The following is a 26,684-nucleotide window of genomic DNA, read 5'->3' as shown; positions in this document are numbered from 1 at the left end:
AAATGTTTATTTGCTTTGAGAGCTCATCAGGAAGGCTCAAAAGCATTAACGTTATGAAGTTGAAATCTTCTAGCTCAGGAAAAGCAAGCTGAAGCAATCGTTGTTTTTCATAATAGTATTCCAATAGAGGTCCACCTCGGTATTCCCACTGAAGGGCAGACTGTGCTTGTGTCAGACGGTTCTGTCCAAAAGATTCCAGAAACGCGTCCTTCCAGGGTTGCCATATAAAAGGAAGATTTTCCACCAATCTGCTGTTGAACCACTTGATTGCGACACCTTCTAAATATGCCTTCAAGTTGTTGACTTTAGCATCGTCGGTTATCCAGCCATTAAATTCACAAGCTTTCTCATAACTGATAAGCCAGGTCTTGGCATCTTCCTGCCGGCCGTTAAACTTTGTTACCTCCATTCTCTGGTTCTTGCTTCTTTGCATGGGAGCCAGAGTCTCTTGAAGATTACTGAACATTGAACGAAATGATTCCATCTGAAATCGCATAAGTTCTTGAAACATATTTGCCATCTGTTCAGATTGAGCGCTCGCTGCGAGAGGCTCATTATTGGAAGAAGCTTCATCACTAATGGATCCAGCACTGTAGGTTTCATTGGTGTAGATTTCAGCATCGATTGAGGGGACAAATAAGGTGATGGTCCGTTGACGAGTCATCTCACGAATTGCGATTTGCGTTGGTTCCATCTGACTTATTGCTTGATGAAAGGCTATGGGTTGAGATTCTTCTCTAACGAGAGTCCATTGATCAGATCCGGATATACAATATCTTGTTACCAAAACCTGCTCATTTCTTCTTACCAAAGTAAATTTAATTTTCAAAGGATTGGCCATCCTGTCGACTGCGCCAATTTGTAGTGATCACAAATGAAATAGTACGAAATGAATGAAATATGAATAGATCAAACTACAAAGATGAATAGTTGTTGAAACAAAGAAAGTTTATTTGTATGAAAACTGAGAAAACAAACGCTTCTATCGAAGGTCAAACTCTTTCTGACTTCTCAAATGAGAGCTCACTTCGAGCTCTCGCTTGGAGATCACATTTGGTCTTAGCCTGAGGGCTCGTAGAGTCAATAATAGTTAAAGTAGAGAAAAGATTGGACGTTAAGAAAAAGTAAGGAATGGAAAGGATTAAGGATCATGGCCTTAGAGAGGGAAATATGGATTAAAGGGAACTTAAAGTGAGAGTTAATCTTGAGAGCTCTTTATGGAGCGCTCTTAGTGGAGCGCTCTTAATGGAGGGCTCTTTATGGAGCGCTCTTAATGGAGCGCTCTTTATGGAGCGCTCGTTAAGAGCAAAGGAAAAAAATAAGCTCTCTACATAGTTTGTTCTCGGTTGAATATCAGGATAATAATCCAGATTATCATGAAAAGAAGAGCAAAAATTTAATCAATTGTACCAAATGAACACAAAGTTTACTTTTACACTGAATTCATTTTTTCACCTGAATGCGATGAAATAATCAACTGATCGTTAGAGAAGCAAAAAAATGGTGAAAAAATAAAGATTTCATGAGAATGCATTTAAGTGCTCAGACTTGTTGACGCTCAAAGTTACCTTTAAATGTTGTTTTTGTTCAACAATCATATTGCACTCAACTGTTTGCCGAAGTTGATATTTAAATTGGAAATGCTGTTTAATGGTAAAAATAAACTTTTTAAGTTTACATTTTCATGAAGCATAATCAATTGTAATTGGAATAAATTGAATCACATTTTTTGTCTCAGCTTTTCTCGAAATTGAATCTAAAATGAAAAAATTCAATTTCGACCATTTCTGTTGACTCTTTCATCATGAAAAGTAGCATTTGCCATCAATTGATTTCAAAAGTCAATTCCATTTCCATTTGCCTTTCATTGACCAAACAAACTAATGAATAGCAAGAAAATTTGTTGAGAGAAGACGAAATTTACAAATTTTCAATTTTTTCTTCCCCTGAATGGAGATAAAATGAAAGGAAAAAAAGATGAACTCGATTTTTGCAAGACATTAAATTCTCGTTAACGAAACAATCTTATTCATATCAGACTCATTATTAAACATGATGATCAGGGAAAAGAAGAAAAACTCGGAAAATGATGTAAAATTGAGTGAAACGTTGACATGAAAGAAGAAACTTTTTTCTTCTTTTCTTTCCAATTTCCATTATCATTATTATCATGGTTAATCCAGTCATCATTTAATCCTGGTTAAGCTCATGAAGGAGAACAATTGTTACCATGGGAAGGAACAGACAAGCAGCAAGACGAGTAAACAAAGAGCAAAAGGAGAAATGAAGAGAACGAGAGAAGAAAAAACAAAAAGAAGAAAAAAAATGTTCACAAAAAGGTTCATTCCATTTATTCCATTGAATCATCCCAATTGCATGATAACAATGTAATAAAAAAGTGATTATCAATAACACTTATAAAAACGTAACCGAACAAGTGAGACAAGAAGAAGAAGAAAAAATATGAAAACATTTTTAATCCATTTATTTACCTGGCAACTGAATAACATGATAACAAAATGAAGAAACACATTGAACTCGATCAGATTAATTCCGGAGGTTTCTTTGCCAAGTTGCGCTTTTTATTGTCATTCTCATGTTTCTCAGATAAACTCAATTGCATCAATTATGTTGAAATGTTTGCTATTGATCCTTAAAATATTTCAAGACAAAAGTTGGAAGAAAATTGATTTCAACTTTTATTCCAAATCCAAAGGTTCAGCATTCTTGGTTAATCCCTTGAAGAATCTTGAAATCCTTTTCTTACATTACAAGGAATCATGAATCGGTAAGAGAAGCGAATAAAGAAAAGGCAAGAAATAATCGAAATCTAAACTTTTCTCTGTTCAAGATTTTTCTTCTTTTTTTCATGTTCTCTTCTTTTCTCTGGTTCATCATATCATATTTTTTCCTCATCTTATTCCTAAACACTCAAAGTTCTGTAACAAATAACTTTGGAAGTTCATGATTTCAAAACTTGTTATAAAAGAAGAAGAAGATGAAAACGAATAACATTTAAAGAGAAAAGTCTTCAACTCTTGTAGCTCATGGAAAATCGTGGTGAGTTGATGAAAATTGTTCTGACTGGATTCAAGGAAAAGGATAAAAGTAAAATTCTTTTCTTTTTTTTCTTGAAATTCTTGCCAGCCAAGAGATTGCAGGGAAAAAGTGAATAAAATCAAGATCAATGCATCAATGATAAACTTTGACCTGATTTAGTTTGAAAAATTTATCATTAAAATAGGAAATGATAAATTCCCAGAATGGCATTCAATCTGTTCAAAATTCATGAGAGAAATTGAAACAACATTGATCCTTTTCTTTCCTTTTCTCAATCATGTTGAACAAGAGAAGGAGAAGAAAAAAGTTCAGAGAAAAAAATCTGTAAACAACAAAATTTCATGGAAAAGATGATAATGATGAAGAAGGATTTCTTTGTTTTCTTCTTGTGTTTTCCTTCTGATCAACATTATTAACTTGAAATATCATGAAATAATATTCTTTTCTAACTTTCAGCTTTTCCAACCTTCACAAGAAACTTCTGTGTTGACATGAAAAGGTATGAACAGTAAACAGTAAAACATTAGCTATAAATCAATTGGAGAAGAAAAATTTTGCTCAAACTTTAATTTTAAAACTCGACATTTCCCTCTTTGTAACAATCACAAGAAGCTCATCATTTTCATGAGAAAACTTGTTCTTCTTTCTTCCCTCATGAAGACCAAATGAAGTCTCCAAATGTTCTATTGATGATGCTACTTATCTGTTGATATCATTATTGTTGTTGATTAATTCGTCGTTCCTTTTATCTTGCTTTTTCTCGAAACTTGAAAAGTTCATTAAATTTTTTACTTTCATTTCACAGATGAATTACACTAGAGTACTTCATAACTTGGTAGAATTTCGTGTTGGCGCCACCTATTGGATTTAACCATTTAAAGGGGTTTTTTAATTGTTTCAACCAAAATTACTCAAATTTTATTACAAAAAGTTGAATTAGCGAGTCAAATTTACTAGAATAAGTAAAAATTTCTTGTCAAATAAATCAGAATAAGTCAAAAACACGATAATTTGATTATTCAATAGAAAAGAACATTTTCGCGTCTTTATGAGAGTCAAGAGCTGGATAGACAAAAAAGACCTTTAGTTATTAGGAGATTAGGCTGATTAATTCTGCAGGAAACCCATTTTCCAGTAAAGTTTACATGCCAATTCAACTTTTTTGACTAAATTTTAAGATATTCGCATCAAAATAATTAAATAATTGAACAAAAATGGTTTTAAAATGGTCAATCCAATAGGTGGCGCCAACACGAAATTCTACCAAGTTATGAAGTACTCTAGTGTATGACATTAGAAGCTGATCAATATTGGACTTTTTGCTGTTCAACTTTTGGTTGCCTGTTCATGCAACTTTATCATGGAAACTTTTTCTTTTCCACTTCCCTGGTTCACCTATTTTTAACCATGTCAGCCTCATTATGGTTCACGAGGAAAATAAATATTGAGAAACTGTATTAGAACTGTTTCTTGTCAGAACTTGTTTGTTTATTTCTTTACTTTTATTGTGTTGAATGAAATGGATTAAAGTTTTGCTCTTCATTTTTTCGTTGTTTTTCATTTTCGAGTTTCAACTTTTTTCCGTTTCAAAGTTTCAGTGTTTCACTTTTGCTGTTTATTCTTATCGAGACTAAACATGCTTTTCATGATCATGTTGATCGCTATAAAACAGATGAAAAAAGAGTTAATCAAGAGCTTTAGCCTTTTCGTTTTTTTAGAAATTGAAATTTCTATTTTTAAAAATTCAAATCAAGTTCAACTTTTAATTCAATTTACCTCAAGAGACTCTTTAAGAAGCAAATGTCAATTGAAATGAAACAAAATGTTTCTTCCAAAACTGAGGAAATCATGTTCACTGATTTATTCTTGAAGGTCAATGGAAACAATATCAACAGTAAACATTGAATTTACATTTTACTTCAACTTTGTGCCTTTACTTGACACGATTTTCGAGTAACAGCTGAATCCTCAAGAATTGTTCATTATTCTGAGTTACTGTCTTAATAATCTTGAATAAACAATAAAAGAGAAGAGCAATATTCTTGAGTTTATTGTTATAGCCTAACCTTGGTCAATATAATAATCTAACCTTAACTTGACCAAAGCATTTAAAGGCTAACAAGGCATTGACCCAGTGACTATCATTGGTCGCCAATTCTGTTTCAAACTCAACAAAATGGGAGATCATGAAGCTTGGATTATCTGGCATTAAGAACCAGAAATGTGACAAACCTAAATGTATACAAAGTTAATCATGAGATAAACCAACTTTTCCAAGCCTTTTATCTTTCACACCGAGTTTGGTAAGAAAAAGAAACTCGGAATTGAGTAAAGATGAAAATTAATTTCAACAGATTGCAAAAGGTGAAAGAAATGCAAGAGAAACATTTTCATCAATCAAATCACCTTTACCTAAATGGAATCACCAGATTCTGTCAAATCACAGAAAATCATTGAAAGAAAAACATGAAATTCCATATTTTAAAAACAAGAATTTCTTTTCAATTATTGTTCTAAATTTGTTTTCCAAACTTTTCGTTTTCAATTCTTTGGAATAAAATTTTGGAATAAAATTTTGGAATAAAATCTTAAGCATTTATTAGCTGAGTTCAGCAACATTTCCATGACAAACTGTCGATGAATGAATTTCTCAGAAATACTATCAGCAATGTTTGTCATTTCTTATCCTGATTCACCTTATTGTACATTGAGTTTTCTTCTTTTTCTGTATCTTTGTTTTACTCTCAATGACATCAATATTTTGATTCATTTGAAGCTTACAAACTCGATTCCTTTACTTATTTTATTACAATTATTGGTATCATTGCTGATAAAAGTGGAAAGAATCTGGTTATTATCTATCGATTTGATTGAAATAAAATCATATGGGAAAGGCGAAAGAAATGAATGATTGTAATCATTTTTATTGCTTTCCATTCAATGTTAACATGTTTCATCGAATCAGCAGAAAGAGTTAACCCAACATCAACCATGATTCCCGGTGAAGAAAGAAGAAAGAGAAGAAAACATGAGAAGAGAAGAAAATAGAATCAGGCGAAAACAAGGTTAATTTTCTGTTTTTTGATCGATATTTTTAATCTTATTTTCACAATAAGAATCTAATACAGCCGCGAAAGAAAAGTTTGACATAGTTACCACTAACTTCACGCATATACAATCGTATCTAAGCACAATCAGCAAATCAATCTCAAACAATATCGTTGTTGCTTAATTGTTTGACCATCGATTGTCTTAGGATATGTAATCAGATAGAAGAGATGAACCTTAAGTGTGATAAAAATTTACAATCAATGGTAATCGATGGTCAAACTTTTAAATGACAACGATATTGTTTGAGATTGATTTGCTGATTGTGCTTAGATACGATTGTATATGCGTGAAGTTAGTGGTAACTATGTCAAACTTTTCTTTCGCGGCTGTATAATGCTGTCAATAATCTTGATCAATTCAAATGAATGAAACAAAGGAGAAGAGAAATGATTGAAAATGAATTTCAGGTTGAAATTGATTCAGTATTGGTTGACATTTGAGAAAAAAAGTGTTCCAAAGATTCCATCAAGTTGAGTTTCATTTGACTGATGAAACTACCAAAGATTATAATTAAATGACCATTTGAATGGACATTAGTCTTTGAACCGGAAAAGCCTTTTAGCACATCTTTCCGGATCAAGTGAATTCCAGTGAGAGCAATCAAGGAATCGACAGGGAAATGATGAGGTAAGGAGAGAAGAAGAAGAAGAGGAAAAAGTTCCGGTTCAATCCATCAGAGTTTTTTTCAACACATTTAAAAGTGTGAGAAGTGAATGAACAAAGAGAAAGCATGAAAATGTTATCTACTTGAGTAAAGTAAACCAATGTTATCAATATAATTGAAGATAACATGGAGATTCAGTTTTGCTGTTATTGGATGGTCAGTGTACACTCGATGGTCCCTTGGACCGCAACCATGAAACAATATCAACAACACCTAGAAAACCATGAACAGTCAACAAACAAAACACCAGAATTGATTTTTTCTCCTTTTTCTCGCTTCTTGAGTAAACTTTATCAGTTTCAGATTTTTCTTTCTCTCTTCTGTTCTCATGTTAACATTTTGCTTCTTATTGATATAACGATAATCAATGTTGATTGTTAATCAGAGTTAGTAAGTCAAATGAAAGTGGAAAAGTTAATTCACCAAATAACATGGAAATGAGATTAAATTGAAACCCTTTTTGCTATTCAAGTCTTTGAGCGAAATGAAAAGGAAAAGAAAAACGGAAATCACAATTTAATTTGTAAACTGATTAACGAATCGATGAAGGAAGGAACAGGTAACAAGGTGAAACTGGGGAAATGCTATCATGATAATCATGAGAATAGATTATTAATAGACAATTGTCTCTAATGAAAGGCTCAAGATAAGATGAGTCAAGAGTTTTCGTCTAAATGTTACCTTAATGAAGAGGTTAAAGCGAGTACAAAACAACCTGTGAACAAGTGATTTCTTGTTGATATGAAAATGAAAACAGTTTAATCTCATATTGAAGGTAATCTGATAAAGTGAGAAACAATGAAACTTACCTGGAAAAAGAAGAAGAAGGAGAAATGAAGTGAAAACGAGTCTTTTAAATGTTAACAATTAATGGCGATTAAGATGATTAATGAATGAGTTGTCATTAAATGTATCAATCAATCACAAAAAATACATTTAAACAGTGAATCCCAAATGGATGTTAATGATGAGAATTGCAATTAAATATCAAAATTGGTGACGTTGTAATATAAATTACTTTATGTGTCTCTGTTTAAATTAATTAGTAAAAGTTGATTAATAAACTGTAAAATGGTGCTAATAACTTTTGAAATAAACATGTTGATCTGGGCTGGTGAAGAATCACATGGAAACTAAACTTACTCAATCCATTTCAAGTTATCATCTCACAACTCTCAGCTGATTCAAGGTAACCAAGGAACCACATGATACATTTGATCCTTGAAATAGCATCATTCAATGTCAATCATCTTCATGACAATATTATTGTAACATGTTTAGCTGTTATTTACTGGTTTACTTCAGATCTTTTTTTTTCATCTGTTTCATTTCTCACTTTCTGTCTCTGGACTTGGTGATGATCGCCATGCAAATTGAGAGATCAAGATGAGAATCGTAATTTTAATGGTGATAAAGTGTTTACAGTAAATTGATTCAATCAAATTGTGTGACTTTCAATTGTTTCCATAGACATGACCTGACATAATGATTACTATTTTGTTATATTTATTATGCTCAATTAACTATCAACCTTGAATTTCAATTGTAATGCCTTTTAACTTTACATTATTAATTTATCATTATTATAACACTCAGTCTTAGCAACCTTTTTATATCTCACTGATTCCCAGCATTTACAGGCTGATAATTAAACTAATCAATCATTTGAAATTCAATTTATTAGCATAAGATGGAGACAATGAAAGACATTTCTGGTTGTGGTTTGAGTTGATTAATGGTCAGATTGGATCACAATTGGATTCCCTTGAGGCAATCATCAACATTTGATTCTATTTTTGGCTTTAATCAAATTCAAAGATTCATTCATTGGATGAATCAATTGACTATCTTAGGCAAAAAATAAGATTTTCAAGTTTACTCTTTTTTTTACGCTTTTCAATGTTGAGGTAATTTCCAATGATTTGATGAAACTTTTCAGGAAGTTTCAGGTTTACCTCAAGATTGGCGATGTTGGTGATGAACATGAGGAAAGGTTTTTACCTTTTGTTTAATTTTGATTGAAGTGTTTTGTTTGCCGATCAGACAATTATGTTTATTGTTGTTTCATCAATAAAAATATGTTAAATTGTGTTGAGTGTCGCTAATATTAGCATGTGTTTTATGCAATGTCAATCAACTTCCTGTCAACATGCAATCAATTGAGCTCTCTTTTTACACCAACACTTCAATCACAACAAATTGTTGTGGACCATTGATGCAACAAAAGGTTAATCTTTTTTTCTCTTGCCATTTGCTGTTGGATTTAAAGGTCATTTTCATTCTTGAATGACCTTTGGTGAGTTGAATGTTCGATTTGAATTTTGAGAGTGAAAAGAGGACAAAATTAATTCAAACGATGACAATTACCTTTATTCAACTGGATACCTTTTCTTGACTTCATTGTTTAAACCTTAGTGAAACCTTAACTGTTTTCATCTAATCATAGTTTATCTTCAAAGATTATTTGTTTTTTTTTTGAATTTTTTTTCTTCTTTTCTCTCTTTCTCTTTCTCTCTTCTCTACACCTTGTTATAATCTGATTTATCATGATATTTAGATACAATCAAATGTTGAGAAATGGCTCTGTGATTAATGTTTTAGATGATAGCTTTTCTAGTTTTGTTTGGCTTCTCTTTTTTTTGCTCTCGTTTTTTCTCTGCTTTCCTATTTTTTCCATTATCTGTTTACATGAATTATTCAATGTTTATCAATCATGTTAATGGAGATGATAATGTTGATTGTTTCAAGTTTAAGCCAATTGGTTTAAAAGGTGAGACTAGATTATTATTAGCAATCAAATGTAATGTTCAAGCTTCAAGTTGTAAGCCTAACGTTCATTTATTGTACTACTTGCCGAGACTTAATTAGGAGACGTTCCCTAAAGAGTGAATCGTCTGACTTTTTTTTAAGATGTTAATCTCTTCTTCGTCTTAACCGTTAATTTCATTTTTATTGTTATTTATTTCAATTTATTTGTTATTTCTCTGGTTAAATTTTTGAATCTCGACTGGAAATGTGCTCCATTTTTGGATAAAATTGATCATTATTGGTGTAAATTAGTCTGCAGTCATTTCTTCATTTCCATCATTTTCGCGGTAAAATTTCCATCTCGTCTGCTGTAAGTATTTTTGCATCTAAATTTATTGAAAATCATTTTAATTCTATTTCATTTTTCTTTCTTCTCTGATTGTCCAGTAAAAGGTTACCGTTACAGTTAGGATTGGTGGATTAATAGCAACGTTAATTGGAGTGGCTGTAGCTGTACTTCACTGCCATACGATATCCATTGAAAGAACAAGATGTTTTTTACGATTCTCTATCTTATAATTGTTTCGCTTTAATTTTGGAGATTATTATGGATCTAACTTTAATCCGATTAATTTGTTTTTAAATCGTTTCAAAGTAACTTGTCTGACTGAAAATTCAATGTTTATCAAAAGACTTAACACTCTGTGCTGTGATTTTAAGGATTGGTTCCTCTTAACATCGACTTGAAGCTTTGATGTGAATCCATCTTAAAATTTCAATTTGCTGTTTAATCCAATCTTTTTCGATTCAGCCACTCTTGATTGCTGATAGAAAAAAAATAATTAATCGATGAAAAAAAGCCTTGAATACTAGTCCAACGTTTGAAAGTGGTAAAAGCTAAGTAAGTAATCAATTATAAAATAAGTACAACAACTATCAACAAATATTTAATAATTTATTTGTTATTACTAATAACGTATTGCTAGTAATTCGTAATATCACCTCGTTTTCCTTCTTTTTCAGTTGAAATATGTGTTTTCGTTTATCCAATGCCTTGAAATTCATGTGTTTTGGCAATCTTGGAATTTAATATAACACCTTGGTATTGACTCATCATCACTATTTACTTCAACAGGTTTCTCATATAGTTTGATTGTGACTTGTCTTTTATCTTCAAATTCATCCTCACAACATGATTTTGATATGTTGAATGTTCAAATCAAAGTGTGTAATGATGATTTTGAAGAATATGATGAAGAAAGAAGAAGAGTATAAGAAAAAAAAGGAGAAAAGAAGATTTTATTTTTAAATCTTGTCATTTCCATTTCATTTTTCTCAGCTAATATTTCTGAATTTCTTCCTCTAAGAATTTTGAAAACAAGTCTAACAAATGTCACAATGTGAATATAATATATTTAGATATTGTATTTAGTATTTACACTAGAGTACTTCATAACTTGGTAGAATTTCGTGTTGGCGCCACCTATTGGATTTAACCATTTAAAGGGGTTTTTTAATTGTTTCAACCAAAATTACTCAAATTTTATTACAAAAAGTTGAATTAGCGAGTCAAATTTACTAGAATAAGTAAAAATTTCTTGTCAAATAAATCAGAATAAGTCAAAAACACGATAATTTGATTATTCAATAGAAAAGAACATTTTCGCGTCTTTATGAGAGTCAAGAGCTGGATAGACAAAAAAGACCTTTAGTTATTAGGAGATTAGGCTGATTAATTCTGCAGGAAACCCATTTTCCAGTAAAGTTTACATGCCAATTCAACTTTTTTGACTAAATTTTAAGATATTCGCATCAAAATAATTAAATAATTGAACAAAAATGGTTTTAAAATGGTCAATCCAATAGGTGGCGCCAACACGAAATTCTACCAAGTTATGAAGTACTCTAGTGTATCTTCATCTTTTCACTAATACTTTCACTCATAAATTTTGATGTACTTGGGATAAATATTAGAATAAGTTGAAAAAAAACTTTCAATTTATGTACATATTATTCTTTTTATTTTCATTCTTTTCCACTCTTATTCTTTATTTATTTCATTCTTCATCCTCTTCATCTTTATCATCTTCTTCTTCCTTCAATTCACTATATTTTTCTCTCTATTCAATCAAAGTAAAGAAATGGCGAATGATAAAGCCTTGAGGCGTAACTCACAATTGAAAACCTGAGAACCATTTTCATTGTATCTTGTTGATAAAAATTTTAACATTCTGATGTAGTGAATATTCAATAATCATGGCAACAACAAAATATATTGAAAGATTGTAATATAAGGAGCAAAGGAAGAGGAAAATATACTTTCAGACCTAATAATCTGGTTTGCTACAAAATTGTTTCTTAAGGTATATTGGTTGCATAACTTTTATCATATTTGCTCTAATTCACACCTTTTCTTTTGATTAGATTACCATCACTATCATGGATTCCAGGGATGGAGCAGACAAATCTGGTTGAATAAACTCATAAATTTACTGGTGAAAAATGGAGCGCGCCAAAAAGAATAATCAACTCGTCTTAACTCATGATTCTATTGATAATAGAATTTATTTAATCCCATGTAAGAAGCATAGATTAACTTTGCAACCTCAACCGTAAACTAATTATGTAACCAATTTGTCCTCCAGTTTATCAATAATCTGCTTCTGATGTCACATTTGGCTTCCAACAATCTGGAGTTAAGCTGTCCCATGAAATCCAGTAAGTATACAGATAAGTTTAACCAAACAGTTATTTATACTATTCACTTTAACCTGTAAATACCTAATAGTCATTGAATATCTCAACTTTGGTCTTACGTTAGACTTTCGTTACCAGCTTAACCAGATTAACCAGCTTATCAGATAGAGTTATTTACACTCACAAAAACTGTGTTATTTGTTCATACTTTGATATCAATCTTTTTTTCTCTTCTGTTTGTTTCTCAGATTTTCTGGCACTCTAGTTATATTTGGCTTTTCAATTCCAAGATGTGTTCAGATTTGTTTGACCTGATGGAAGCCTTCAATTGACATTGATTCGTGTGAATAATGAATTGATATGGAAACAAGTGACAGTGTAAAAGATCATCTGAACAGCTTACCATTTCTCAAGGTCAACTTTGAAACATTGTCTGTTGGCTCATTGTGAGATATTTTATTCAGTTTCAGTTTCCTTTTCAATTTTTCATTGTATCTCCAATTGACAGTTTCCTGGTTTTAGGTGTTCCCCAATCAATAATTGTAAAAGTATTATCCAGCAAACAGTGACACTTTCGTTATTCATTCGTCTCATCATGTTTATAAGTAAACAAGCAGTAAAAAACAACCAGACAACGTGGTAAAGCTTACCAAGTGCGTAATAAAGTTCGGATTACAAATGAGCTTAAAGTTTCCCATCAAATGGTGAACTCACTGTGCATGTAAGTGCATGTTTTTGATGATTTAAATCAACATGAATTTTATCATCACATTTTTCATTCTCCTTTTTCTTCTTCTTTACCCAATAGCACAAAACATGACAAAAATGGACTAAGTGACACATTGATTGATTGGATAAAATGGTGATTATCATGATGATATTATAATATTGTTGAGAAATGCTGATTGAATTGAAATTAATTATCATCATCTTACTTTCTCTTATAAAGTTAAATGTTCTCAACTAAATGAGCTTCATCATCGTTAATCTAACAAACATTATTTTCTTACATGTTGATGACATTATGCATGATCCATAAACAAAATTATGGATCATCATTTTCAGATTAAATATCAACATTTTCTCAACAATTTTTTTCTCTCTTTCATCCCATTTTCCTCTAGTACAAATGATAATGAAAATTTAACATCATCAGATTATAATCATTCTGTTTACTCTTTCTTTCAGTTACTCATCCTCCATCAATAAGGGAAAAAAAGAGTTAACAAACGCTCAAGATCAAATTTCAATGTGAAGTCCTAAACTCAACTTTTCATCATCATTATCAACATCATTAACATAATTAGCACCATCGTATTCCAGTTTGCAATGAGAGAAGAACAACAAATTATAATTCAAAGATAATTTATTATCTTTAATTGATTATAATTTGTAATTTAAATTAAGTTACCAACTCTTTCAGTTGCTCGCATTTCCAATGTTTACTCTCCACAATATTGTTATTATTTACTCTATTGGCAAGATTGTATTATTTTTAGTTAACATTGATTGATGCAGAGTTTTTTCAGTTTGGTTTCAAGTTGAACTCAATACAATTCAGTTTATAATTAGCAGCTGTGAGTTAATTTTGAAATCGTTAATGTTTACATTGTTAAACTGGAAAGGTTTATTTTTAAAAAAATGATTCAAAAGTCAAACATTGTTTGCAAGGTTAACGATCAACAATTTTGACAATGCAAGCAAATTAGATTTTCCCTGCAAATTTGCAAATTCACAAAATGAACAGTTGATTCAACAACATGTTTACAATTAAAATTATTACCGGAAAGAAACAAAGAGCAAAACAGAAGTAAAAGTAAACTCTTTTTTGTCAACTTTTGTTTCATTGGCAAGAGACTCTACTTTTCCTAGGGTTTGCCTTCAGATGTTGCTTCTTGTTTTCTTGTTCAATTGTTGATCGTAACAATTAGCATAATGAGACCTTTGAGATTTACTTAATCAATTAAAGTTTTCCTAGTTTAGGTAAGAGTCGCAAAAGTAATTGTAATTGGTAAACAATGCAATTTGAATCAACTTGTTACTCCAATAATGACAATTGTTTGGGTTTTGATGAATATCAAAAGTCTCCATTAGAGTCAACCTTAACGATTTACAAGCAAATTAGTAAAAGATTAAACATTTTACTTTCATAATTATCTCCATGTTAGACTAAATTGTTGAATGAAAATTTCGTTAATTTAGTTTATTTTACAGATTAATTAATGATTTCTGTTATGATAACTTGTTATTAATTAGCAATTTTGTTGATTCCTTTTTTGCCTAGGTTTTAACCTTTTGTAAATTAGATGAAAAGTTGATTTATTAATGTTAACTGTTAATAGATTGGATTTATTACGGAATTTAATTGTTTATTATTATTGTTGGCTTAATTAAGGAATCTGACTTTTCTCTGTTTGCTTTTCCATTTCAATGAACACTTGATTTATAACCATTTTATGGGCCGCAATTTATGATAGTAATTATTTAACTATGATTAATTGATAAATATTGGTTCTCTGAGTAAACAACAAGTTCTGTTGATCAAGAATCAATGTTGAAACAAAAATTTAGCCTCAAAAGGTTGGCCGATCAGTTGAAATTTAGGGAATGCAGTTTCACCAATTAACCCATTCAATTGTAAGCAATTGATTAAATGAAGCAAATTTTGCAAGTTTTTCACTTCAACATTAAGAAGAACAAAAAATGTTAGTTAACTTTCTGATTATTTATCGATTTCTTTCTAGTCTTTCATCCATTATCGATCGATTATTGACTTTACTTTGTCATGTTGAGGTAAAGGTTTAATTGTTTTACCATTTTTCATTTGTAAAAACAGATTGATGACAATTAATATTTAAACACAACGATTATGGCAATAAACTGAGTAAACCAAGGAATCATTTTGTAATGTGAAACAAAAGCAACACAATATTAACTCAACCAAAAATGAATCTCAGGCGAGCTTTAACTTAACAACTTGATGATGATGATGATTACGATGGTAAAGATGAAGGATGAACAAGTTGAGTTACCTGAAAAGATGTTTATCACTTTTTTTGTCTTCACAACTTTTCCATTCTCATATCAACACGGTGATTCCAATGAGACTTGAAACTCCCAACTGGGAGTTTAAATGGAAAGAAGTCTTGTCTTTTCAAAACAACAAGAAAACTAAAAATTTGTCTTTTTCCATCTTTCCTCAGCCTTACATCTTTCAATCTGAATGGTTCAATGATTTGACTTACGATACCCAAAAGACTCATCCCTGTGACTTTAATTTTTAAAGGCTCTCAGGATGCAACTAAAAATAGCTAAGATTATCTTGCTTGTCCTTTTTGACAACTAAACTGTAACTCTTTCCACTCTTTCATCTTCACTCCCATCTTCATTAACATCATCTTTTCCTCCTTTTTTAAGCCTTTCGAACCAACATTCGAAACTCGACCTTTTCTAAGTTTTTCCCATTCCAAACCTTTTACCTTTACTCATTGAAACAATGTTGATTGAAAATAAATGGCTCAACATGTTCACTTGATGTTGCCATCAATCTGATCGTCAAAATGAAATCAATTTAATTACGCTTAGTTGAGTGAAAATGAAACATCAGTAAAACTTGTTTTCATTCAACTCTTGAAATTAACTTTCAATTTCAAGTGTAATTTAATTCAATTTCAACGCTATTCATCATGTTGAATCATCATCATTTATCGATAAGCTCAACTCTTGATTTATCGCAATATTTTTTTCTCTCAATTGTTTCATCTTTTTTTCATCTTCGGAATTAATCAACACTTAATGAGTACATTTAAATAGTTAAATGTTGATTCCATTCCAGTGACACTTTTAAACCCTTTGCCATTAGTTGTAACTTTGCTGGTTACAAATCAATCGAATTGAATGAATTATAATTAAAGCTTGAGTTATAATCAAGTGTAAAGTGAGAGTTAATCTTGTGAATGGAGTAACTTGACTTTTCGGTCAATTGTTAATGGAATCCATGTTGACGTTATCAATTCTTCTTCTTCTTTCTGACGATTTAGAAAATAAAAGCTGTCAAAGGTGATGATAGATGATTGTGTTAAGTGACAATAGCCTTTAGCTTAAGATGACAAAGAAACAAGAGGAATAGGAAGAGAAGATGAAAACTCAGAGTGGAACCAGGTTAAATGTAGAATGTTGATGAAAGTGCAATTGAATGATTGAATGAAGAGAAAGAGTTTCTCTAACATTTAATAGCATTTCTGATCATCATTATCATTATCATTAGTTTTTATCAAAAGAAAGGCAAAAAAAGGTAAAGAAAAGTAACTCAAAGTGACCTTAGATGACCACAAGATATTCATGGTTCATTTTACTCAGTTCAATGTTTGGTCAATTTCATTTTTACTCTTGTTACACATTCATAAGGAAAAGTTGAAAAGGGAGAAAAAATTGAATTGAAAGTTCGATAAAGTCAACAATTGAACTGAACAATTGGAAAGCTTGCTGAGTAAAGAATGGAAAAGAAATAATAAATTATAAAAAAATATTATTTGTGTTTCATTTGTCATCGACTGAAAATGGATCAACGAATTACCAGAATTTCAATGTTCACTTACCAGTTTTTGGGTTGTTGGTTAATCAGATCACTTTTAATCTGATATTTTATGAGTTGAAATTCATAAGTCAGAAAAGGGAATGAAAAAATTAGTCGAGTTCTAAATCAATGTTTCGAGCAGAAAAAAGTTGGACAATGTTAACATTTGATTGTGACTGGACATTGGATTCAAAAAGTAGATTTTGAACAATTTTGTGAAAAGAAACTTGGAATTTGTTCTTTGACTTTTGTATTTTTGCAAATAACCAACAGATAACTATTCAAAGGGAATTTTGAATTTCCATGAAACTCACCCAATTACTCGATAAAAAGGTTTGCTTGAAATATGAAAATAAAAAATGTTACAAATTGCATTTTCCATGCAAAAAAAGTAACTTGAAATATTCCATCAAATTCAAGTGTTTCCAGATTTGACGCTTTCAACTTTTGTTGTTTGTTCATTAAAAAGTATTGTTGAACTGGAGTGAGTTGAAGATCAGAATAATATCTTTGAAAGTAATTTAAAAGGCAATACCATTGAGACTCCATGTTTAGCTACTCAGGATTATGTCAAATGTTATTCTTGTTATTTCAAAGTTTCTAATTTTCAACACTCAATTACTGCTAGTTGAATGTGTTTAAAGTTGCCTTCAAATGATTTAAATTTGGTGATGAAAAGCTTTAAATCGTAAGAGATAATAAATTTATTACGATCTCATTTCACTGAATAAAAGTCAAGAAGTAGAGCAAAAAAAGTCTAAACTCAAATTTCGATAGAAACTAGATTTTAATCAGATTCCAATTCAGCCATTTTTATAAATGAAACTCAGTATCAATAAGTCTTCAAATTTGAAAAAATCTCAAAATCTATTGCTGTTGGACTTTTACTTCAGGTGACTGAAACCGAAAATGATTTCAAGCCAAAAATTGGAGTTTCATGAAGTTATCGTTTATTCACCTTTAAATACAGAACCTTCAGCAATTGTTGAAACTGAATTAACTGATTAGTCGATTTATTGTGTTTCTGTTTCGCTAAATGAAGTTATTGATTTGAAAATTTATGGTTGTTCAGTTGAAAGCTGTAAAAACTAATGATCTGAATTATAAGCAAAAATGTAAAATAGTTTGTCAAAAGTGTATCAATTTGATTGACAATCATGAGCCTTTTCATTTTTGCTCACAACTTTGTTTACTCAATGAACATTGAATTTTTTTACAGAATTGATAGTTTCCTTTTAAGTGAACAAAAATATAGTTGAGTTAATTATGCTTATTAAGCTTGAAATCATTTACTTGTTCATCACTTTGAACTCATTTTTAGTTTTAATAATAGCTTCCAAGTTTCATGTTTCAACCGAGGAAATCATTTTTTTCAATTGCAATCGATTTGATGAATGTTGATCAATGATTGAAGCAAACCAATTGAGTAAACAATCAAAGGGAAAATGTTAATTTCTTCATTGATTAAATATTTAATTAAACCCATTCATGGTGAGTTGATGATAATGGATTCATGGTGAGTGTTCAAGTAATGTTTCATTTTCACGCTGATAACCATTGGTCTGTTATTCAGTCTCTTTTTTCCTGGAAAATAATAATTCGTCATTTTGGGTGAAAATATTTTTCTTGATATTTTCAACAAATGATGATCATGATTGATTATGATGAATCAATACGATTTAAATATGATTTGGAAAGTTTTCCAAGGAATAAAAAAACTCGAAGAAAAGAAGATCAACTTATCCAATTTAAACATCAAAATGATAATCATTTGATATTAAAAAGCTTTTCATGTTAAAATGAAGAAAATGGAAAATAAAAGGACAAATCAATCATGGAAGACACACCAAGAATTGAAATTCAGCTCAACATCAATCAGTAAAAACATGATGAATGAGACCAGAGGAAGAAAAGGGCAAAGAAAAAAAAATGTGAGAACAAAAAGGAAAGAATAATATCTCGATTATCTTCGTAACGAAATTGAAAGAAAACAATGAATTCTTTTTTCCACCAACATTCGCCTCATATGGAAAGTTAATTTAATCATGAGAAAAGCAAGACAATTAGACGATGAGAAGATGAAGGTAAGAGGTGAATGAAGAAAAAAATGAATCTCAAGTGTTCTTAAGAACTGAAAAGGCAAAAGAAAGGGTAAAACTCGAGAGTAAAAGTTTTCATTTCAGTTGACGAGAAGATCGAGATGAAGAAGAAGTTGCAAAAACTGAAGATGAAGAGGGAAAAGAAAAGGATGAGAAAAATTTGGTTGGTATTATGACACATTGAGACCCATGAAAAAACCCACAAACATCAGTTTCTATTGTTGTTTGTTTCGTCTCTCATTTTTCTTCTGGGTGAAGGCGATATTGATTGTGATTGGTGGAGATGATGAAAAGTTTGAGTTGGAATAAAAATGAGAAATGATGGAATCGAAGGATAAACGATTATATTGATGGTGATCATATCCAAATCTTGCCAGGCAAATCTTTTCTTCTTCATCCGTCTTTTACTTCATCATGTCGCACTCCTTTCTTTTTTCACCATGAAACTAAATTTTGCTTTTTTTCTCCTTTTCTTGCTCTTCATTTGATCATCTTTTGCTGGATTCAATCCAAGGTTTATCTTTACAAATTGTTTCTTCTCATCAAATTCATCTTGGAAAACCTCACTTGCTCAGGATTTGGTTGTTGCCTTCAATCAGATTAACTTGTCATTATATCTTTCCATGTTGTTCATTTTCAGTTGATTTGTGAATTTAGATTATCAACTGGCTGAGATTTATTTTTATCAGAAAAGGAATTAAACTTTTTTTTCTTGCTTCGGATTATTGTGTGTGTTTGCTTTGGCTTGTGAAAAGTTATTTAACATTGTTCAAGTTTAGTGTTAATTGTTTCACGATATTGGAAAGCAATGGATTAACAAGTCACATTGCAATTTGGGTTGGAAAAGAAAGGGTTTAAAATGGATGAGAGAAAATATGTTTTTTCTTCTTTTCTCTATTTTTTTCATCTTCTAATCTCATCTTATATTCCAAGCTCAATGGAATGATGAGAATTGCTGATATAAGTTGGTCTAAAGGTGATTAAAGAAGATGAGACAAGAGAGAAGATCAATCATCTCAAGTGTGACAGTTAGTCAAAGTAACATTTTTCTAGCTCTTCATCTTATCATCACAATGCAAGTGAACATTTTTTTGGGTTCAGCTTGAATTATCAATTGCAAGGATAAAATGATGCTGAAAATGAATCGAGAAGATAACTTGAAAGGTAAAGTTGGAATATCATATTTCGATTTTTTCCAAGATGAACATGATCGAGTTATAAGTTATACAGATGGTGAAGTTGAATAAGTTCAATTCCAAGAGATGAAACTATTTTATACACTTTTCCACTCGTTTTCCATTCTTTTCTGGTTTTTGTCTCTTTTTGCTGGAGTCTTTTTTATTCACCAATCAAATGATCAATCAAAAGTTACAAAATGATCATAAACATGATTGATAATGTGATACTTTGCTCGGGCAAGAATTGAAGTTGACATGAGATGGAATCAGGTTGATGAAAATATTGTTTAACCAACAAAAACTAAACTTTTATCTCGATTTTCGGTTCAACTTTACCAATCCAAACAGGGAATGAAATTAAGAACAAGATTCAAGGCAACATTTATCGATCCAACATTAAGCATTATTTCATGAAAATATTTTTAATTATGCTCATCATTTATCATTCATAATATATTCAGATAGCAAATCCAAGGGAAACTGGCGAAGTGAAATAACAAGGCTTAGTAAAGTTCATTTTTCTTTGAGTAATCATTTGTTAATAAACCAATTATGTTGGCAATTACTTTCAGGTTAAGATAAATTTTCTGTAGCTGTTCAGTTGTAATGAAATTATTAGAAGGATAAGATCGAAAAAATTAATAATAAAAAGTCATTGTTTTCACTTTAATTGTCATTAAAATGAGAAGAAGTAGTTGGTAATTAAACATAAAGTTGATCGTAAAATTATTAGCCGAATCAATGGCCAAAGGAAAAGGTTACACAGAGAAGGTGGAAAAATGACGTTAATCTGACGATTGAGTTTCATAATGAACTTTTCAAGGCTGAGAAAGGGTTAAATCGATTGGATAAAAATAGAAAAGTTCAATTTCCAAATTGGCAATTGTTTGCAAGTTGAAAAGCTTTGCATAAGTGAATAATGAAAATGAAAAGTTGGGTGCAAAGTTGATCTCGTAAGAGGCAGGTAACAAGATGAAGTCTAATGGGAAGAGGCTAAGTGGTCTTGGGTTCAAGTTTACTGTCTTGGGTTAAGTACTTTGCTGTTTGGTTTTGGGTTAAATGGAGTTGAATAAACAGGAGACAAAACTGTGTTCGTCTTTTGATGGACCGTACATCTTAACCTTAACCGCAAGATAATTGTAATAATGATAAAACACTTTGAGTAGGAGTTAAAGGTGATTCACAAATGGTTAACGTTTGAGGTTAGAAGGAACCTTTTTTTTGTTGCTCATGGAAATGAATGGTAATCATTTTGCTTCTTCCCATTTACAAGATTAGCATGATTCTCATGTAAAGAAAAGAGCAACAAGATAATGATAAGTTATTATAATGAATAGCTACATAAAATGAATAAATCGCTTTTTTCGTTCAGTCGTTTCTTCATCTTCTTACTTCCATAAGTTAATCCATTGAAAGGTAAACAAAATGAACACAGTAAAGTGATTTTACCGATTCCAACCTGTCTTGCTGTTCATCAATTGAACATTTACACCAAAAACAAATCAAATGAACCTAATCAAGTTCACCTTGTTGATGTAATTTAATCAATTCAGCAACATTATTTACTCTGCCTTTAACCACATAAAATGAAAACTAATTTTTAGAGAGACAAAAAATTCCCTTTAAATTGAATTTTCCTTTTCAATTAACAATTCCCTGTCAATTGTGTTTCAAAATTTAATAAATCATACTTTTTTCTTGCACCATTGTTGATCTTTCAATGGAAATACGAATTGGTGAAAAAAAAGAGTTTCATTGTTTCATGTTTACTTTCATGGGAACAAAAAACTTTGAAAAGTAAACTTTTCTTTATCAAATTAAATTGGATAAAATTATCCTTCAGTTACATGATAGGTCATGGATAATAAGTATTGATGGAAAAATTGATTAACAAATTGACACTTTAACTTTCTTTTCCTGGAATCATGTCCATGACCAACAAGACATTTCCATGTCAACATGAAAAAATCGACTTTTCACTTTTTACCTTTTTTTCTCTTCTCATGAGATTCTGATGTTAGACAATGAATTTTGAAAGCTTATGGTGATGACAAAGTATATAGTCATCAGTAAAATAGCCGCAAGTTAAGAGATGAAAATAACCTTTAGTTATGAGATAAAAATGGTTGAAATAACATGGAAAATAATTTTCTATTCTATTATCAGTTTTCTCATTTTGCTCAAAGTTCATCATGAACAGACTATTCTGCCAACTCTCTAGAGTCTCAACGAAACAGATCCATGGATAAGATACGAAAGAAGAAGAGAAAATGATCGACATCATTTTACATCGAAGGTTACAGATTCTTGTTTCATTTTTTCTCTCGAATCAGAACTTTTTTTTTCTCCTCTCTTTTTCTTCTCAATGTTCTCATGTTATCACTTTTTTATGTTTCTTGTTCAATCGTTTTTCTTTCACTTTTTCCTTGTTTTTTCGCCTTTCACTCTCTCTTTGTTAACCCATTATGAGGAGTAATAAAAGCTTGATAACATTTAATGGTCACTTTATAACTGAGTAATATCTTAAAAGGTTTCAACCAATTTGGTTTGTCTTTATTAGATTCAAATTGACATTCTTAAGAATCAATTTTGTACCTTTCTTTTTACTCGACATCTTCATCACTTTAACCATCAAAAACACTTTACCATTTAATTAATATCTTTGTTGATAATGAAAAAAGTGAAGTGAACACTTGAAACACTCCCTGAATCACTCCCTGGAAAAATTTTGTTCTTGATCAACTTTCTTTCATTTTATCAATTTGTTAATATAATTTTAAACAATCGATGAAACTCTTTGAGAGGAAACTCTTTTCTTTCCATTGATTGGTTAAGATGTTTATCTTGATGTTCAGGGATAAGTGGGAGGATGGTGAAGGGTTACTTTGTTATTTGCATAGATTGATGAATGAACTCAATTTGATTGTTTAATTGAAGTAAAGAAGTAAACAGATTAAATGTTGAGCGTAACCGAGAAAAGTTTCAATGTTGTAAGGAAATTCGTTAACATGATTTACATGATAATTGTTTAGTTTTCAATTCTTTTAAACAATTGAAAGGTCTAGACTGAGACTTGATTGATTGATTGTTTAGCTAATTTTTTACTTTAAAAAGGTTTTTTACTCATTGATTCAATGGGTTTGTGTAAGGTTGTGTCTTTTGTTTCAAGTTTCATTTTTTTGTCTCTTCACTGGAATTGATTTGAATGAAAAAAAGTGAAATTACCTTTGATTTTGATGTACATCTCATAATTGTTAATCTTTAACAAGTGAATTTAGTTGTTTTTGGAAACTTGAAGTGCCGTTGATTGTCTTGATTCTGGGAAAACAAATGATTGATATTGAAGCACAGCACGGAGAAGGTTTAGTTTTGATTCCAAATGGATTGTTTGGTGAATTGGTTAATTGAGAGACACTGAGGAAAGTTGAGACACAATTTGAATCATGTTACTCCAGAGGAGAGATGAGGATGATTCAGGTGATGATGATGGTGAAATTGTTGACCGACTATTGATAATGGTTGGTGGTAAGATGTTGATAAGTGGTAAAACACAGTTAAAGATGGTTTATCCAGACAACATCCATTTCTCAAGTGATTCAGAGTTGAACTGAAGGAAAATTCGTAGATGAAAAGAGAGTCTGTGAGACGGTGGAGAGAGAAGGAGAGAGGGAGAGAAGAGGATGAGCTATAGTAATAATGACGAAAAGAAGAAAAAGTTATGCGCAAAAAACTCAACTTTTTCAACTTGTCCAATGAGCACCCTTGTGTGCCCAAACTCATCACTCGATTTCGTTTTAAACCTTTCAATAGATTTACATTTGCGGTTTAAGTTGAAAAAAGCAAAAGTTGAAATAGCAAAGGACGAAACAACAAAAGCGAATGAGCAAAAAGACAAAATGGTTGAAATTTAATACCAATTGAATTCACGCTTTTCATAAACAGTGTTGCACTAAAATCCGTGATTAGCAAAAAGGTAAATGAAAAGATCCAATCCAAAAATTTTCCAATTTGTCCAATGAACGTCCTTTGTGTGCCCAAACTGACCCCCACTCTGTTCAAACTGGTTTTGGTGTTAAACCTTTCGATAGATTATATTAATTTTAAAAGCCGATTTGCTATTTTGTCATTTTGTTCACCTGCTTTTGACCCATTAATCTTGAAAGTCGAAGGCTCGGAAAGCTCTAATTTCGCCACCTAAGACGGTTTAAAGATAATCTTGTTAAGATTAGAGGTTGGTTTAACTCCTTTGCACCTAAAACTCAAGTCCACATTTAGCTCATTTGTTTCGACCTTTTATTGGTTCTCTAACCATTTAATCTTGTTCACAAGTTTTATATTATATTTGATTAATAGTTGCTATAAATTGGACGCTTCAATTTAACTCAATATGACTGGTAACAATGTTATGATACAATGTTATCAAATGGTTGCATATCAATGTCAACATTTAAAGCAATAATTATTAGCAGTTTATCTTATCGACGAAGGAAATTGATTTTGTATTTTGTTACTTTTTCCGTTCATTATTATTGAACATCTTGATAGATTGAAATCTAAAATCTAAAAATAATCTCAATGAATATTATTATTGCCTGTTGAATGAGATAAATATTTATTCTAATATTATTTTTTCCTCTCCAGTTATGAATTTTTCATCTTCTTCCCTTGCCTTTCATTCGCAATTTTATTTTCCCTTTATCATCAAGTTGAGACTCTTTTCTGTCTGTTTCATCTTCAAACTATTGTGAGGTTAACAATAAATTATTGAATATAGTTTAATAGCTCCTGGGTGAAATACAAATATCAAAGAATCGTCATCTTTCGAATCATCTCAACTTTACCTTTCCAACTTTCAATTTTGCTTGTTCAGCAGAAACGAAGAAGAAGTAAAAAAAGTTTATTGAAAATTTATTCTCTCGTAACTTTGAGTTGCTTTAAATTTTTAAAGGCCAATTTACTCTCCACAGGTATTTCCATGTCAAGAATTTACAATTGACTTCATCTTTTTTTCATGATTAAGCACCATTAGCATATTACAAGACAACTTTGGGATGCCATTTGACTTGATAATTGGCTATTCATGGCAATCGATCATTCAATATTTTTAAATAATTCAAGAGTAAAATGATGAAATTGAACCTTCAAATGTTGATCTTGTTCAATTTACTAAATGTTAGTCATTATTAAGATTTGGATAGATGTTAAAGTTCATGTTTTCATATAATACATATAACATCATGAATTTATTAACTTTATGAGCAGCAAAACCCATCGACTTTAGTCTATTGTTTACCATTATTATTGGTCTGTCATGTTGACCATTTCAAGTGAACAAGACAGGTTAATCGAACTGTTAATATGCCAACATTGACAAATTAATTGGACCATCTTAATACATCAACAAACAAAAATTCAACTAATTTCGTTTCGATCAGACTCAACAATATAAGCTCAATCATGATCTAGACAAATTCAACTTCTAACGTTGATTTTGAAACACTTCAATAGTTGGTGGTTCAGCCTCAAAGTCGATACCTGAATCGTAAATTGGTCTGGGTCAAAATTTTGCTTTGATTGAAAGGATTTCAAAGAAAATGTTTGCACGAGTCTGAAAGACATGAACTTCATTTGCGAAAAGTATTCACAGTTAAATCACAATTTACGTTCAAGAAATTCACGTTCAAACAGGGATGAAGGACAAGTGCAGAATCGCAATTTTAAACTATTGATAACTGATGATCATTGATGAATAATTAAGAAAGTTTATTATCCTGCAAAAGACTGTGAAATTTTCCTTTTCCTAATTCTTGGATTGTCTACATTTTCATGATTTTGTTTCCAATGATGTCGATTGAGATGAGTTCATGTAAATTGAGTGAAACTTTTTAACTCTTCGTGCAAAAGCGATGCTGATCCAACCTAACAAAATGACTTGATTATAAGTCTTACTTAGTGTAAACCCAAACCTAAATCTAATGAGATCAATAAGATAATCCAGATTTGAACATGGCTGCAAGGCTTATTAGTAAATTTTGAAAACCAGAAAAACATTTTGCTTTTCTAATTTTTCGTTTAGTTATTATTTGCTTGCTGAAAAGATTGGTGAAACAGGGACATTTTTTACTTGATGTATTGAGAGACTGGATGGATTGACTGGGAGTTTGAAAACATCTTTACCCGAAACTGGCTTTAAGAACCATTTTGCCATCCAAATCTGAAAATTTTGTTTCATTTGATGGTGAAGATGAAAGAGTTTCATGGATTCCATTTACACTCCCTTTTCATTATATCGATGTATCGTATGATATTATCATGATTATTAGCCATGAATATAATCACCTTTGAATCAGTCTCTTTTCTTGTTTGCCAGTCTATTGTTAATCTTATTGGTTTTGAGTTCAATATTTCTGGTTCTGCTTTATTGATTGACCATTGATTGCATGATTATTGTTATTAAGTACAATCTTCATTCTCATCATTATCATCATCATGTTGGAATAATAACAATAACAATAGTTGATTGACGTCAAGTTGTTGCCAAAAACAATGCT

At 30.8% G+C, this 26,684-nt stretch overlaps 1 protein-coding gene and 1 long non-coding RNA gene across 7 annotated transcripts in view; one reads left to right on the top strand and one right to left on the bottom strand.

The window, feature by feature from the left end:
• Positions 1-23,742, bottom strand: part of LOC107365460 (octopamine receptor) — a 33,657-nt gene extending 9,915 nt beyond the window's left edge. The window contains exon 1 of one of the 2 annotated variants that reach the window (XM_015932968.3): positions 23,359-23,742. The gene's annotated coding sequence lies outside the window, so the exon portion shown is untranslated. Of the gene's footprint in view, positions 1-7,644; positions 7,989-23,358 lie in introns of those variants that run through there. The other variant, XM_025161490.2, reaches the window with a different exon arrangement.
• On the top strand, positions 10,037-15,810 carry LOC107365469 (uncharacterized). 5 transcript variants are annotated; one of them, XR_016201040.1, is made up of 10 exons: positions 10,037-10,484; positions 10,607-10,685; positions 11,718-11,946; positions 12,008-12,161; positions 12,229-12,301; positions 12,529-12,711; positions 12,789-13,001; positions 13,089-13,142; positions 13,469-13,531; positions 15,484-15,810. It is a non-coding gene; the product is annotated as an uncharacterized LOC107365469 (long non-coding RNA). The 5 variants fall into 5 exon arrangements; XR_016201041.1 differs by lacking the exon at positions 13,469-13,531 and having other exon boundaries at positions 10,607-10,718; XR_016201039.1 differs by having other exon boundaries at positions 10,607-10,718; positions 11,723-11,946; positions 12,529-13,001; positions 15,484-15,668.
• Positions 23,743-26,684: the final 2,942 nt, after the last annotated feature.

The sequence above is a fragment of the Tetranychus urticae genome, chromosome 1 (assembly GCF_039701765.1).
Source record: "Tetranychus urticae isolate SD_2017Ah chromosome 1, NJAU_TeUrti_SD_1.0, whole genome shotgun sequence".
Lineage (NCBI taxonomy): Eukaryota > Metazoa > Arthropoda > Arachnida > Trombidiformes > Tetranychidae > Tetranychus > Tetranychus urticae.
Note: the sequence above shows the minus strand (reverse complement) of the source record. Positions and strands in the feature narration are given on the sequence as shown.